The sequence below is a fragment of the Bubalus kerabau genome, chromosome 21, assembly GCF_029407905.1.
Source record: "Bubalus kerabau isolate K-KA32 ecotype Philippines breed swamp buffalo chromosome 21, PCC_UOA_SB_1v2, whole genome shotgun sequence".
Lineage (NCBI taxonomy): Eukaryota > Metazoa > Chordata > Mammalia > Artiodactyla > Bovidae > Bubalus > Bubalus kerabau.
Genome location: NC_073644.1, coordinates 22,715,147 through 22,729,263, shown reverse-complemented (window position 1 = coordinate 22,729,263; position 14,117 = coordinate 22,715,147). Strand labels below are relative to the sequence as shown.

At 54.2% G+C, this 14,117-nt stretch overlaps 1 protein-coding gene and 1 long non-coding RNA gene across 17 annotated transcripts in view; one reads left to right on the top strand and one right to left on the bottom strand.

The window, feature by feature from the left end:
• Window positions 1-14,117, bottom strand: part of CELF4 (CUGBP Elav-like family member 4) — a 312,555-nt gene that overhangs the window by 198,353 nt on the left and 100,085 nt on the right. The window lies entirely within an intron of this gene.
• LOC129636314 (uncharacterized) lies at window positions 2,958-13,427 on the top strand. 3 transcript variants are annotated; one of them, XR_008706877.1, is made up of 5 exons: window positions 2,958-3,108; window positions 3,758-4,275; window positions 4,758-4,966; window positions 10,150-10,420; window positions 13,188-13,427. It is a non-coding gene; the product is annotated as an uncharacterized LOC129636314 (long non-coding RNA). The 3 variants fall into 3 exon arrangements; XR_008706875.1 differs by lacking the exon at window positions 10,150-10,420; XR_008706876.1 differs by lacking the exon at window positions 10,150-10,420 and having other exon boundaries at window positions 3,758-4,307.

The window sequence follows — 14,117 nt, the reverse complement described above, 5'->3', positions numbered from 1 at the left end:
GGTGAGCTCAGGGGAACAGCAGCCAAGGTCCCCGGCATGGAGCATCTTTGGTGGCCCTGCTCTCTTCCAGCGATGGTGACAATGGAACGCACTCCACCCTTAGCCCCGCTGGGGGTATAATAACAGTAATCATAGCAGTGGGAGTAGCAACAGCTACTGCTTATTAAGTGGTGGCCACGTGTGAGGGACCGTGGGTAGACCTGCACGCTCACCATGGCCAGTCCTTGAGGCCAGGACTGTGAATGTCACACAAATGGGAAACGCGTCACCTGCCTAGCCAAGGCCACTGCGCTCTCGATGGCCATGTGTGTGGGACCCTGAGATGGACCCAGAGACATCTGTCCCACCCCAGCCTTTGGTGAGCAGCTTACCCAGGGTCTGGGAGGCTCCTAGGCCCAACACCTCCTGCCTGCAGTGAGACAACGTGCGGGTTGTGTTGGAAGCAACAGGAAGGCTTTCTGCATGATTCTCTGTCAGCGACGCCCCCACCATCCAAGCGCCCGCCCCACCGTTAACCTCAAGTCCACTGGATGCTGCTCTTGGATTATCCTCTCTCTCTCTCGGACCCCACGCTAGGAGGTTTTCCATTAATACTTGCTTTCAAACTGTGGTGCTGGAGAAGACTCTTGAGAGTCCCTTGGACATCAAACCATCTAAAGGAAATTAACACTGAATATTCATTGGAAGGACTGATGCTGAAGCTGAAGCTCCAATACTTTGGCCACCTGATGTGAAGAGCCGACTCATTGGAAAAAGACCCTGATTCTGGGAAAGATTAAAGGCAGGAGGAGAAGAGAGCGACAAAGGATGAAATGGTTGGATGGATTCACTGATTAAATGGACATGAACTTAGGCAAACTCCAAGAGGTGGTGAGGGATAGGGAGGCCTGGCGTGCTACAGTCCATGGGGTCACAGAAAGTCAGACACAACTTAGTGACTGGAAAATAGCAACAACAACAAAGTAAGTGAAGGCATGAAAGACCTTTGGGGCCTCAACCTGAACTTCCCTTATCTCACTCCTGCAATGACTACAGAATTCATCTCCTCTCTTTCTGTACACCTGAGACCCCAATACAGTCCCAAGCCAGGTCCTCACTGCCTCCCATCCCCTCGTAGTCCCCACAGCCTGAGTGAGCCTGAGACAGGGCTGGCAAGGCCGGTCTGCTCAAGTCCCCTGTAGCCTGCAGGACCATGCTGCCTCCAGGTCAGTCCAGGTCCTCCGGAGGAGACCGGGCCCCTGCCTCCCCTCGAATACTCCTCCTGCTTCCTCACCATGGTTCCTACACCTGGCCGTTGACCTCAAGGCTTCCTCTGCCTGGACCGCCCTTCCTCTTTTGTTCTGACTATGGAAATAATATTCCTTTTTGGTCTCACTTAGTCGCCAGCACCTCCTACCGCATTTGTTTTACTAAACTGACCACCTTAATGCCATGTGCTATTGCTATAGGCTGAATGAACAGATGAACATCGAGGGGCATCCAGAGAAGACAGGCCACACATCTGGTGTCTTCTCTAGCTCTCAGCTCAGTACTAAGATTCTAACTAAGCCCCAGTCAGCCCTTGGAGCTGTAGGAGGGGATTCCAGGTGGAGGTGGCATGCCCTGCTTTCTGGAGGAGAACCAGTCCCTGCCAGAACCCTTTGCTTGGTCTGGAGGTGCTGTCCAGACTCTAAGGACAAAGGGCTGACATGTGAACTGGGGAAGATGTGGAGGGAGAGGTCATTTCCGATGGAGGGACCCTTGGGGCGACGGCATGGAGGTGAGACAGTGTAGGGTGATTGACAGGGAGCAGGTCGGCCATTGGAGGGCCATCAGGCTGAGGGTAGGACCACCAACGCTCCAAAGCACTGGTTGCCACCGGATGGACGGCAGCCTGGGAACGGGGGTGGCCGCTCAAAGAAAATGCCTGGAGGAGCCTGTGCCTCATTTTTCCTCCTGATGATAAATAAGGCAAAATAGAGAAGCTCATTTCTCTAGAAGGAATCGCAGACTCCTCAAAGATAGGGCCCAGTTTTCTCCCCCTCCTGTCTTTCTGTCACCCCATCTGCTCTCAGTCAGGCTGACCTTGGGCCTTGCCTGCAGCTGGACGGGGAGACCTTGGAAGGCTGCTGTCCAATGAGCTTACATCGTGCCTCCACCCTACCCCAGGCTTTCCTCTCCATTCATCTGTCTTTCTAGCCAAAAACCAATTTCCTTGCCTCCAGACAAACCAATCACATTAGGAAAGGGATGGTTGTAATTCACACGAAAACAACACAAAACAAAACAGAAAGCAGAAACAACTTTGCAAAGATCTGTCCCCTAGGATGCAAAAAAAAAAAAAAATCCAAAAGTAAATGAAAGCAGCTTCTCACTGTGAAAGATGCTGGCAGGTGCCAGAAGCCTGACCACACCTGGACACGGCACTGGGAGGCAGGTGGAGTGACTGTTCTGCAGGAGACCCCGGGACCCTGGAGGCTCACTCTATTCGAATGGTCCCAGGCAGACCACCTGACTCCCCAGTGATCCCTTCCTGGTTGGACAAGATACCGCAGCTCTTTGCAGGTCTCCTTCCTGCACCCTTAGCACCTGTCTCAGGGCAGCGAGCCCCTCACATCTCACCAGGCTCACAAAACAGGTTTTGGATGTGCTAAGGACCTTAAGGAGGAAAGCAGCCATCAGTTAACTCACAGCCGTCGACCCCCTCCCTTGCTGTGGCCACGGTGGAAGGACACGGGCACCCATCCCTGCAGGGCCAGCGTCCCTTCCCACCCCTTCTGGCGAGAGCATTCTCCAGGGCTGCTCAGGGTTTGCATTGCTAAGTGGTACTTTGGGAGAAAAATATCTACATTCGTATATATTTCTCTGCCTCTCCACTCAAAATCTCTGGGCTTTTAAATATGAGAGCCTTTTATTTCCTTAAAACAGCAGCTGCTTTCATTTAGTTTGATGGATTTAAAGCCTTTAGAGGCGGGAGGAGCGGACGGGAGGTGGTGGATTTCTCAGGCTACCTGCTTACACCCTCCAAAGGATGACATGTACCTGGTGCACAGGATACGGGAGCTGGGCAAAAACACATCCTCCCTTCTTCATCTTAAGACTTAGGATTTATATGTTCTGAGTGTCCTGGTGAGTGAGATTCCCCCTTTTAAAAGTTTCTCTCCCCAGTCTTCTCCCTTCCCCCCTCCTCGGTTCCAAGACTTTTTCATGGATTTCCCCTTGCCGTTCACCCTGGTGTTTCCTTATCCTCCTGGGAAAACACGGCCAGGCGCTGGGGCCACAACTAGGCTCTCCTCAGTGCCACTCTCCTGGCAGGAAGAAAAAAGCCTGGGGTGGGGGCTCCCCAAGGGCTGAGAACCCTTCCCTTCCAAGCCTTGGAATCTGAGGAACGAGGGCTGGAGCTCTGAGCCCAGAGCTGCTGCTGCTTCTGCCCCAGTCTCATGACTCGTCTGCGGGTGGGGTCTCAGAACTGGCAGCTATATAATGAGGCGGGGGACAGACGGTGATCCTTGTGCAGACCTCCTACTTGAGAGACATGGCATCGCAGGTCCCAGGGTCATGGGTCTTCCTTGGAGAAGTGGCTGATCATAAACTCAGCTGGGAAAGGCTGCCCACCTCCCCCACGGCTCTGTGGGGAGGCCTCCCTTGACCCCACAGAGAGCTGGAAGGTTCTCCACCCTTGGCTCTTGTGACTTCCTCCCTCCCTTTCAGTCTATCTCCCCCTCCAGACCGGAAGCTCCCCGAGGGCTGAGCATCTTCTTTCCTCTTGTATCTCCAGCGCCACGAATTGCAACGAGAGAGTCCTGTGGCTGATTCTGAGCCCCGAGGCTTCTGCTCGCAAGGACTCTGGAGTGTCTGGAGCTCCCCTCAGCACCCGTGGTGGAGGGGACCCCGGGCCTCCAGCCTGCTTGAGGTCCAGCACTGTCCCCTTCGGCTACCCACCTTCCCCGAGGCTTGTCTGGACTCAAGTTCTTCTCCAGGCAGCTATCTCGGTCTTCCTCTTCCCTCCTGAGGCCCTGTCTCCATCTCTACATCCTGACACCCTCCATCATGGTTCTCAGGAAGAACTCGAGGAGCGGGCTGGATGAGGGTGGGCCTGGCCCGTTCAGGTCTTGTTTCTGACTTCCACTCACCCTGGCCAGCACTTCCTCCATCTCACTCCTCGTCATCCTGGCCGGTCAGCCCAGGCCTCTTCACCTTCTTCCACAAACACTCCTAGCAGGTGGTGGTTTGTTGAAGACACAGGCTGGCTTCCTCCAGCCTCAGTTCCGCCCTCCCTGGATGGACCAAGGACGGGTGAGGCTGGGCCTCTCCATGCAGGGCCCTGGGTTAGCATTCTGCTAGTCCTGCCCTGGACGCCACCTCTGCACTCTGACAGCACATGGGGTTGCCAAGGAAACCTTTTCCAAGGGCTCAGGGCCACCTGGCTCCTTGACGAATTTGAAGATAGGACTGTATCTTGCCAAAGGGCTTCCGCTGCCCTCTTTGGATTGGATCCTCCTGGGTCAAAGGTGGGGAGGGAGGGTCTTCTTAGCCCCCATTTACAGGTGGGGAAGCTGAGGCCTGGGTGGTCAGGTGACATAGTTGGGAGGAGCAGAACCAGGACGGTGCCCTCCTGTGGATGCTCACTCAGGGGCCTGTTCCTGATGAACCACAGTGATGCCTGGGTGAGGGGCGGAGACTCACACTTCCTCTCTTAGCTGCCCATCCAGTGATCTCTTCCACCAGGCAAGGGGCAGGGCCTGCGACCCAGCCTGGGGATTCTCCTTCTATTCCAGGGCTCCATGTTCTGGGATCCAGACTCCACCCCACTTCTCTACTCCTTTGCTCATCCTTGGATGTGACCCATCCTCAGAGGCCTGCAGAGTGAACCTGGCTCATGGGGCTCCCTCTCAGAGGCCTTCTGTCATTGGCCCTTCCTGGGAGCGTCTCTCCTGGGGTGGCATCTCTCCTGAGAGAGCTTCTGAGACCTGCCCCCACCCCAAAGGTACAGTGTGAATGTCACGAGGTTGGCTCTTACTAGATGCTGCAGAAGCCAGGCTGTCTCCTGGGCACTGGGAGGGCCTCTGGGTATTTGTGGCTTTCCTTGAGGGGCAGAGGAACTGGATCTATGTGACTGCTGTCACCTCTATAGCCTGCTTGGTGCTGCCTCCAGCAGATGGCCCACGGTGGCCCCGCTGTGCACCCTGGACCACTGTTGAATCTGCCGGTCTTCCTCCTGAGGGCTGTCCCCTCCCGGAAGCCTCCTCCAGGGGTGCCCTGAGACCTATGGCCAAGAGTCCTGTTAGCTCTCTGGGTGTGATCAGAGCTTGGAGAGGGGAGGGGGAGGAGGCTTCGCCAACCCACCTCCCAGGCAGCTGCTGAGCAAATCCAGGGAGTTAATAGGAGCCACACAAAGCCCTTGATTTGCTCCAGAGATCAAGGGTCAGCCTGAATAACTCATTAATTAACCGAGCAAGGCTTCCTGCTATCGACAAGGTCTGGGAGCTCGGCCTGGGAGCAGACCTCACATCCTGCAGCCAGAAGACCATTCCCAGCTCCCCTCCCCCTCCTTTCTTTCTTCCAACTCAGCACCTGCAGACCTGAGAGATGCCAAGAAGGCCATTCCACCCTCTGACCTCAGCTTTCCAAGGCTCTGGCCTGGCAGGGTTATGAATTTTGATCTTTCAGCTTTTAGGCTTGACCCATGAGCTGTCTTCCTGCTTCCTTCCCTGACCACCCTGCTCAGCCCTCACGGGCATCATAGATGCTCCAAGGATCCAGGCACACACGGGCACCCACACAACCTTCCAACGCTGCTCTTGGATGTCTATCACCAGGGAGAGGACATGACGAGCTGATTCACACTGAGGCTGTGGGCTGACGGTGTTGGGAGAGTGCGTGGGTGGTAATTTCATTGAAACGAAGTTCACGCTTTGACTTGAATGGTGTAAGCTCTAATGGTGGGATTTCAGCAACAGGGAAGGCTAGGCGGCAGAATCCTTTTGGTCTGGAGTTCTTCCCAATGACCACTAGGATCATGGAGTAGGGGTGGCCTCTTTCCGTGCCTATGGCCGAGTCTGCTCTATCCTAGGCAGCTTTTCCTCCCATTAGGGTACAGCTTCTTAGCCACAGATGTGAATATCTAAGCATCTGCTTTGGCTACCTCCACACCCACCCCTGGCAGCACCTCTGAGTTTTCCAAGTGCATGTTCACACTCCCACATCTGTGAGTGTTCCTTGCCCTTAAAAGGAGGCACCCACAGAGGAGACTTCCCCATGGAGGAGACTGGCCACCCAAGTGTTGCTGGAGGGAGGACCCTCTCATCTCCCAGGGGCTCACATGAAGGGAGCACCACAGGACTTGGTTTGGACAGGGCTCTCCCGGCATGGATGGAGAAGGCAATGGCACCCCACTCCAGTACTCTTGCCTGGAAAATCCCATGGACAGAGGAGCCTGGTAGGCTGCAGTCCATGGGGTTGCAAAGAGTCGGACACGACTAAGCAACTTCACTTTCACTTTGCACCTTCATGTGTTGGAGAAGGAAATGGCAACCCACTCCAGTGTTCTTGCCTAGAGAATCCCAGGGACGGCAGAGCCTGGTGGGCTGCCGTCTATGGGGTCGCACAGAGCCAGACACGACTGAAGCGACTTAGCAGCAGCAGCAGCAGCTCCCGGCATGGATACAGCTTTCTTCAGCCTGCTATTTCTGGAGACCAAGACAGGGGAGACCTTGATGCAGTTTGCAGCACCTGTTATTCCTTGCAGAGCTTGGCTCTGCCGACTGACATTTGCACAGCCCGCTGCTGCTCGTAGAGTCAGCCGTTTCTGGAAGGTCTTGTCGCTGGCTCTAGAGCCCGTTGCTGTTTGTAGAGTCTGTGGTTAGCAGAACCAGGCCTTACAGGCCGAGCTCATTACTAGCCACAAAGCTGGCTTCCACTTGTAAAGTTTCTTGGAGTTTGTGTAGCCTGATATTGCTTGCAAAGCTCATGAGAATCTGCAGAACTGAGAGCAGATTGTAGAGCCTGTGGTCTGCAGAGTTAGTCCTTGCTGGCAGAGTTCTTCACCCACTTTCGAACCAGGTACTGTCCTTAGGATCTATTGTCTTTAGCAGACGCTGGCTTTGTAAGCTGAGTTCATCAGGAGCTACAAAGCTTACTGCTGTCTGCAGAGCTTGCTCTACCTGCAGAAACATCATTGCTTGCAAAGCTTCTCTTGGTCAGAGAACCTGGGGTTACTGGCAAGTCTGACATCGCTTACAGGGTTCACCACTGATAATAGAGCTTGGGACACATTTTGATTCTATTTCCTATGCCTGGATTATCCACCTTGTGGTGAATTTTTAATGATGAGTGTCCATAGCCTCAGGTTTTAAAGTGTTTTCTTGTACTTGTGGCTTTCGGATTCTCTCCAACACGCCTGGTGTATTTCAGATTCTTTCCAAGACGCCTGGCATGCAGAGACCCCACATCACTCCCTCTGGTCTCCATGTATCCCATGATCTTGGCTCAATGACCAGAGTCAGTTTCCTCTCTAAAGCCAACATGCTCTGAGTTTTCTCCCTCTCAGAGCTAACAGTCTGTATGATCAACTCTTCCATCTTTGCTCAGAGCTCATGAACTTCCAGGCAGGTGCCTGCGTTCTCATCATTATTGGCTCAGTAAGATCTGATGTCCTTTAGCCTATGTGCTGTCCTTAGCATAAAGACCCAATGCTTTTGTATTCACAGATGTTTATAGAATTCATGTGAAGCAGTGGTAAGGAATCCACCTGCCAATGCAGGAGAGGCAAGAGATGCAGGTTTGATCCCTGAGTCAGAAAGATCCCCTGGAGATGGCAATGGCAACCTACTCCAGTATTCTTGCCTGGAAAATTTCATGGACAGGGAAGCGTTATAGGCTACGGTCCACGGGATCACATAGAATTGGACATGACTGAGCGACTGAGCACACAGCACACACACAAAGAATTCATGGATGTGACATCCTGGCAATGAAAGAGTGAGGACTGGACAGAAGCTGGGTGTCTGTGTCACATATGAGGCCAATTCCAGGCCCTGGGGGAAAGCCGTGTGAATTTGGCCTCAGAAACTGGAAGGATAACTCATGATTACGTTCATCAGAGCTGCCTTATGGGCCTCTGTGACCCTCTGGGACTGAGGGGGGAGTGGTTGTTGGCGCTCCTCGAGCAAGGCTGTCCTTGGCTGCAGCTGTTGTTCAGTTGCTAAGTTGAGTCCAGCTCTTTGCAACCCCTTGAACTGCAGCACGCCTCCACTATCCTGGAGTTTGCTCAAACTCATGTCCATTGAGTCGGCGATGCCATCCAAACATCTCATCCTCTGCCACCCCCTTCTCCTTCTGCCTTCAATCTTTCCCAGCATCAGGGTTTTTTTTTCCCAGTGAGTCAGCTCTTCACATCAGGTGGCCAAAGTATTGGAGTTTCAGCTTCAGCATCAGTCCTTCCAATGAATATTCAGGGTTGATTTCCTTTAGGATTGACTGGTTTGATCTCCTTGCTGTCCAAGGGCCTCTCAAGAGTCTTCTCCAGTACCACAATTCGAAAGCATCATTTCTTCAGTGCTCAGCCTTCATTATGGCCCAACTCTCACATCCGTATGTGACTACAGGAAAAACCATAGCTTTGACTATATGGACCTTTATAAGCATAGTGATGTCTCTGCTTTTTAATATGCTATGTTTGGCTGCAGCTGGCATGCCTCAATCAGTCCTGGTCACCCATGGACACATTCAATCCGTAAAACCATACCAACTTAGGGCCCCTGTGCTGAACTGAGTGTTTTTGTTTTTTATTTATTTTTGGCTGTGCTAGGTCTCTGTTGCTGTGTGCCAGCTTTCTCCAGTTGTGGCAAGTGGGGGCAGTGTATGGACTTCTCACAGCAGGGGCTTCTCTTGTTGCGGAGCATGGGCTCTGGGTGCACAGGCTTCAGTAGTCATGGCACCCGGGCTTGGTTGCTCCACAGCATATGAAATCTTCCCAGACCATATGTCTAACCCATGCCCCCTGCATTGGCAGGCAGATTCTTATCCACTGTACCACCAGGGAAGTCCTGGGCTGAGTGTTTTTTATGGGGACATAGTCTTTTAAACACATATGTCCTCGGAAGACAGAGTTTGGAGGCGTGATTTGTCATATGGAGGGACTTTTCAGAAAACTGGAAGGAAGATCAAATAGCAATTTCCAGTTTCTTCTTACTGAAACCTAGCAGTTTACTTTGTAAATGATATAGGCAGCAGTGAGCAAGGGTGATGGAGTACAAGGAACCGACCCCGATGTCACCAGCATTTCTTCAGGAATTTTCCTCAGTATCACCACTGCCCAGGACTTGCTACGGCTGAACATAGTGGGTCCAGCTAGAGACCTTAACACCAAGGGTTTCTGTTCTTAGGAAATCTGTGCCACCAAAAGTCAAGTCAGAAGGTGGTCACTCCTTTTACATAAAGTGAAAGTGCAGTCGCTCAGTCGTGTCCGACTCTCTGCGACCCCATGGACTACAGCCTACGAGGTACTCCATCCATGGAATTTTCCAGGCAAGAATACAGGAGTGGGTTACCATTTCCTTCTCTGGGGGATCTTCCCGACCCAGGGTTCAAAACCGGGTCTCCCGCATTGCAAACAGACGATTTTACCATCTGAGCCACCAGGGAAGCTCATAAGGAATTTGTGAAATAACTCCTGGATACATTTGAAACAACACACTCCTTTCCATAGCCCAGCTATATACATCCATCTCTTAGGCTGTGATGGGTTCCCTACCAGCTCTCAGTTCTGCCCCAGAGACCCCAGGAGGCTGCCACTGAGGACCTCACTGGACCAACGACCCTCAGTGATGAGGTCTGGACCTTCTGACCAGCTCTGCCTCTCTACCTTGGGACGGCCAGAGGTTCCATTTATAGAGCGAATCCACAATCCACGGATGGGGCTTAAGCAAACTCTTTGCCTTACTTAAAGCTCCATTTTTTCTGTCCTTTGTTCTTAGAAGAAAATGAGCTCTAGATACGGTGCACTGTTGGCTTTGTCCACAAGGCCCGAGGCAAGCGCTGCTCAGGAGATAATTCAGAGTGCTAATGGCATACAGATGCATGCTAATTCATGGGCGCACACACAAATTAGGCTGCAATTATCACAGGAACTATTCGCTAATGCTGGTTACCATTCGAACCATTACTCAGCATTGGTTACTGCGGACGGCTGGTCAGTATGACTCAGCAGGAGGCTTGCCTCTTAGGCAGGCTCAGAAACTAATGGAAACTTGAGTCAACGTCAAGTAACAGGCTCTCGCTGCTTCCACGTGGGAAGTGGGCCTCCCAAGGCTGACTGTGGGAACGGAACAAGCCTGCTGGAAAGTGACACTCCGATCTCATCGGGGGAAGGAAAAGCCGGTGACAAATACCACACAATACACTGTGGAGTGCTTGTGGAAGGCCAAGGGGTAATGCAGAGGTATGTACGTTTGTGGATAGCTCATTCCTGGCTGTCTCCTGTGTGCTGGGAAAGTGTGAGACTTGGAGGATGAGACGTAGGCTAATAAGTGACTTGTGGAACAAGAGCCACCCACAGAAGCAGCCAGTTAACCCACAGGCGTGGGGGCTGATTCACTGTTGAGTCCTGGAGGGATTCACCGGGGTCCCCTGGAGAAGGCGGGGCTTGAGCTTTAGAGTCAAGGATGGGACCGATTTTAGCGGAGGCGGGAGGAAGGTGGTCAGAACGCCTGCCAGGCCGTGTGGTCGTACATCAGAAAGGCCACCGAGACACAGTGGGAGCCTCTGCTCCGCCAGAGGTTGCCATTACCACCTTGTCTTGAGGGTTCCACCAGAGGAGGCATGTGCGTGCGTGCTAAGTTGCTTCAGTCATGTCTGACCCTTTGCAGTCCCATGGACCTGCCAGGCTCCTCTGTCCGTGGGATTCTCCAGGCAAGAACACTGGAGTGGGTTGCCATTTCCTTCTCCTGGGGATCTTTCTGACCCAGGGATTGAACCTGCATCTCTTATGTCTCCTGCGTTGGCAGCAGTTTCTTTACTATTCGCATTACCTGGGAAGCCCATAGGAGGCAAATTTTGTAGCAAAGGAGTCAGAGCAGTTTAACAGATTACCTCTTAGCAACACGGTTGGGCTAGAATTAGCTTTCACGTATGTCTGTTGGGGAAGGCACTCAGGACAAGGCAGGGTTGGGGGTAAGTGAGGGGTGGTCTCAGTGGTACTGCTGAAACAGCTCCTGGCATGGCCAAATTCCTTCCACCAGAGAGGGGAGTATGGCCAGTCAGTGGCAGATGCTTGGTCCACAGTGTGTGTGCAACAGAGTAGGAGCCAACAATGAGCTTCACACTGACCACAGAGCCCAGCAGAAGTGGGAGGGGATCTGGGTGTTGCCCTTGTAGCCATCTGGCCTCCCCTATATCACAAGGGCTCCTCTGGCACTACCTGGTCATCTCAGGAGGGCAATTGAGAGGGGTCCAGTGGCCCCATGTCCCACTTCCCTTCAAGCAGGAAGCTGGGGATCCCCCTGCTGACCTCGGTGCCACATCTTTTCTCTCCACCCTCCTCCTTGCTTCCCTGGAGGACTTCCTGTCAGGCTGGCCATCTATGGGCCCTGCGGGCATCCTGACTTCTCTGCCAACCCTCCCACTGTGCATGTGCCCTGAAATCTCCAAGGCGCAGCTGGGTGAGCTCCCGGCCGCCAGAGTCTAGAGCTGAGGCTGCAGCAAGGCGCCACTAGCATCCACTCTTCTCTGCTGAGCTGGGACCTGGGGCACCGTTTTGCTGAGAGATGGGAGTGTGCTGCAGGGAGATGGAAGAAAAAAAAAAAAAGCCTGCTTGCATGAATAGATGGCCCGATGTGACTTATCTCAGCCAACTTGGGGCACACGGTGTGGAAGACCCAGGCTAAACCCCACAGTTCTCTGCAGAGCGTTTCAGGGGAGCCCTGCCTGTACTCTGTGGACAGCGGGGAGAAGACCCAGCCCTTGTCTGCAGGGAGCCACTGCTCTAGGAGGCATGATGAATATGTAGAAGTCCCCCAGGACTGTCCTTGATGGTTTTGACAGGGGTGGGGGCATAGTTTATAGGTGCAAAGTGAAAAATTGGAACCTGTTGTTCCAAAATTACTAAAAATTTAGAACTGGTGACAACAGAGCATGGAACCAAGCGCCGGCCCTCTGTGCATGGGGCACCTGCCCACGAAGCTGGCTGGGGAAGAACAGGTCAGAAAAGGAACTGTTCTGCTGTGCCCCAGTTCTGCCCACCCCATTCCCTCCCTGATACTCCAGGACCAAACTGGGACCACCCACTGGGGCTTGGACTTTTCCTTGGAAGGGGCTTCGAAGGACAATGGCCTCTGCTTTCCTCCACCGTCTTCAGACCTGCCCAGCGCTCTCGCCCTGAGACCAGGGCGGTCCCAGCTCCCATCCTGCTCAGTGCCCAGGCCCCTGAGTGATCCTGCCAACCTAGTGCTTATTTACCTCTGGCCCCCACCCCAGTTGAGTGCGAGGCATCATGGGGTTCCTCCCTCCCTCCCTGCAAGGCCATCAAGTCCCTCGGGAGGGCCCCCCTGGTTGGTGGTAATGGCACCTCCTGTCCCCTCCCCAACATGGACAGACCATGCCCAGTGCCACCCCAGGCCCCCAGGCCCCTCCTCCTGACCCCAGACTTCAGCTACCCCTCCCTGATAGGCCCCCCAGCCCCGGGGCATATGTACAGAAATGCCACTCAGCAGAACAACCCAAATCGAATGAACGTTCCTGGGAAAGCTGCGAGCTTCCAAATTAGCAGTGCATAATTAGTTTCGTGCAGAACCCTCTCGGAAGCGCTGGGCGCTGGCTGGTGAGACAGACAATTAGTTTCTGCGAGGAGGAAGTGGAGGAGAGCAGGGAAAGATTGAGGGGAGCGGGGTGGGGACGGGGTGTTGGGACAGGGGTGTGCATTGACTGAAAGGCAGATGCATTCAGATAGCCGAGGTTTACAGCCCACCCAGCAAGGCACAGCCCTGCCCCTCCAGGACGTTCTGGCTTCAGTATACACTCAGGTGGGCCCTTCCAGACCACTGGGAAGACTGCACGGAGACATTCTGGATCACGCGTGGGCCCTCAGGGGAGACGCCGTGTTTGCCCACATCTGGCCCATGACTCAGGACTCTGGCTGGCCCGGGGTTCTGGGTGTGGAGGTGTGCCCTACAGAGCAGCTGGCGGAGACTCAGAGCCCTTGTGCATTCCAGGGCTCCTGGCACTCAGGATCCCAGCGGCTCCACGAGGGGAGGTGTCTCACGGCTGGAGAGCATCCAAACCATGCTGCAGCTCGCCGAGGCTGGTGAACAGGGAGCCAGGGTGACAGCGTCATCGCCAGACTCTCAGACCCAGCTTGCTCCTCCCACTCCACACGGGTGACAGGCTGAGGGGAGAACCTTGACCTGCTGTCCTCAGATACACTCGGGCAATAACCACCTGCTTGGCGTGCATACCCAGTGGCTGAACAGGTCCCCAGAGACTCTCTGTGGCCCCTCCCGAGGCCCCTAGGACCCCTCCAGCCACCCTGTCCAGGCCCTGCCAGGCACTCTCCCCTCTCTCTCTGCTCCCATACTTCAGGGGGCTGGCACGTCCCTTGATGCACCAGTAACACCAGAGAGCTTCAGTCGCGTCCGACTCTTGGCGACCCCATGGACTGTAGCCCCCCAGGCTCCTCTACCCATGGGATTTTCCAGGCAAGAACACTGCAGTGGGTTGACATTTCCTCCTCCAGGGGAACTTCCTGACCCTTGGATTGAACCTGTGTCTCTTAAGTCTCCTGCACTGGCATTGGCAGGCAGGTTCTTTCCCAGTAGCGCCACCCTGATGGGTTCATGACAGTTCCCTATCCCCAGCCATGGCTTGACAGGCTGGACCGGCCCCTCTGCCTCACTCACCCACCCCTGCCCCTCCAGGCCTAACAAGAGTGATGGTGGCGACCTCTTACCCACTCAGTTGTATCCTCTTGATGGTTTGGGGGGGAGGGGGCCCCAGCATGATGCTGACGGCGGAGGGGTCAGTTTGGAGGTGAGGTGCGGAAGTCCACTCTCTTCTCTCACCCTCAGGTAACCGAGAGTGGGCTCTGCATCGGCCCTGGGAAGGATGGCAACCCCAGCCTTGTGTCCTTGGAAGAGGCTCCTCCT